This window comes from Halichoeres trimaculatus, unplaced genomic scaffold, assembly GCF_033239565.1.
Source record: "Halichoeres trimaculatus isolate MK-OKI-2021-1 unplaced genomic scaffold, fHalTri1.1 fHalTri1_scaffold_22, whole genome shotgun sequence".
NCBI lineage: Eukaryota > Metazoa > Chordata > Actinopteri > Labriformes > Labridae > Halichoeres > Halichoeres trimaculatus.
Genome location: NW_027437200.1, coordinates 25089548 through 25092023, shown reverse-complemented (window position 1 = coordinate 25092023; position 2476 = coordinate 25089548).

The window sequence follows — 2476 nt, the reverse complement described above, 5'->3', positions numbered from 1 at the left end:
CAGTAAAGAGTGAAAACCATAAGTCAGTCGAGGAGGAGAAGCTCGTTTTTTTCAAACCTACGTCATAAATTAGTTCATTTATTCTAAACGTAAGTTCAACCCTCCGCTCCTTCTCAAGAAATGATCTGTGACCCTGTCGTACCAACCAGGTGTTTTTTCAGGGATTTTACCAGAGTTTTTCTCAACGTTTGTCGTTTTTAAGAAAAGTAAACTCACTGAGGATCGATAAAAACCTCCGGATCAGTCCACAACAACTCAGAAGATGCTCCGGTGGAGGGTTATACTTCAAGATCTCTGACTGGCTCATTTCACTGTCAATCAAAAAGGGATCCAGCCTCAGACAGATCATCCAATCATCATGCAGAAGCCCAGCGTCCAGGCCAGCCCACTGCCTCATAGACCCCCAGAGACGCTGAGCGTCCGATGGGCGGGACAAAGCCCAGCGTTTATCCAATGACCGTCCAGTTTCCACAGTGGAACAACCACAGACTGTATAAAACATGGACGTAGTCTCGCCGACGTCACCGTCTGTTTCTGAAACTGAAAATGAAGCAGATCGGCTATAGCGGCCATATTGGTAGTGGCAAGGGCTTCGGCCTTCAGCCATAGGGCGCCTGTTGGTCACATGACCCTCAGCTGTGCCTCTGATTGGGGGAGTTAGTGATCTTAATATCCTCTGAACGGCTGAGTTAGAAAAAAATCACCCCCCGTACAGAGGGAGCTGGTAGTGAAATTATCGACTCAGACAGGAGACGTTTGTTGAACCAGGCTGTAAATAGGTTAATTTCTGCTTTGAAAACTGTTTTTTTTTGTCTTGGTGTGTTTGTGACTTCCTGTACTTCCAGAGCCAGCCTCAAGGGGACACTGGAGAAACAGCAGATTTTAGCACTTCAGCATCGTCTCATATTCTCAGACCAGAGGTTGCTGCTTGGGAACAACCCACTCTACGCTTCCCCGCTGAAGTCAGAAGACGCTCAGCGTCCGCCTGTGTTAAAGCGCTGAGACGCTGCGGGGATGAATGAGAAGAGGTGGAGCCAGTTACCTGTGATAGGAGCTGATTCTGAACTAAAGATGAAGGAATTCTAGCTCAGATTTTATCAATGAAAATGTTCACACAGCAGAACATATCAACACTTTTTAGGGACATTCTAGGGGGAAGCTGAGCGTCCCTTACAGTCTGAGAGCAATCACCACTGAAATCTATTCTCATAGATCTACTTTTGTCAGGATGTAGCATGGCTTGTCTCTGTCCTCTAAGAACTGACCAATCAGGGATCAGGAGGCTGTAGGGGGTACAGACAGAGGGGTGTGTTTGTAGCTGTTTCGTAGTCAATACTAAATTTTTCCCTCATGATAAAAAACAGTTTAAGACGGGGCCAAGAACACCAGGAAGTCTGGTCTCTTTTCCTTTTTTTGGATTTAGGGGATGTTGGACATATGAAGCATGGAGCACGGCGGAGGGGGGGAGCCTTGAAGCTGTAGAGACGGTTAGAAAAAGGAGGAGACCAGTGAACAGTCAGAGACAGCTGAATCCACGGTCTGTGAAACGACCAATCCTCACTGGTCTGAGTGTTTATTTCTGTCTGTTTCAACCTGAAGTCCACTCAGAGCGGACTGAACTCTCCAGAATCCACCAGATCATCAGATTTCTATTTTTACTGAAGCAGTCTGTGTCACAAGCACGGAGTGAAGAGAGGGAGCAGAGAGAAAGAGGTCCATTCAAAGAGCCCCAGGCACACTGACCAGACGCATTGTCTGCCGTCCTGCTGAGAGGCAGGAGGAGGAGAGAGATGGAGGAGCATGACGGAGGAAAGGAGGCCAAAAACCAGGAGAGGAGAGGAGAAAAAGAGGAGGGAGGTGGAACAAAGGGTGGAGGAAATGAAGAGATATCCATGGATGTGTGTCAGCTGTAAGGACAGACATAAACCAGGGTAAACAACAGGAAACAGAGAAGTGGGATTGATGTGATGTGAACAGATGAGGAGAAAACAAACAGATAAAGACAGAAAAGGAGCAGGGAGCAGAACGAGGAGCTGAAATGAGAAAAAGTCCCAGAGAGGAGTGAGTGACACGCTGAAGTGGGATGGATGGAGGAAGAGGTCCAACTGATGGAGAAAGAAAGGGTCTGGAGCTGTTTTAACGGGGAAACCAGGATCCTGGCTGGATCGACCCATCGCTGGAAACAACGCACACAGTTTCATCATTCACTGATAATGAGCCCCGGTGAGCTGCTGCTCTGATAAATATTGGTAAAAGAATTTTTACAAACCAGATTAAAGAAGTCATGGAAAAGGGTCGCCAAGTCCTGGAAAGTCTAAGCTCTGACCCTGATCCCAACCAACTTAACCCTGGACCCAAAGTCCACTTTCCACCAGGGGGAAATGATCAGGACAGGTCCCAAATCACCGACTCGTACCGTCCCACTTTCTGGTTCCCTTCTGTTGGTGTGTCAGACTAAACCAATCCGACCCCCAGA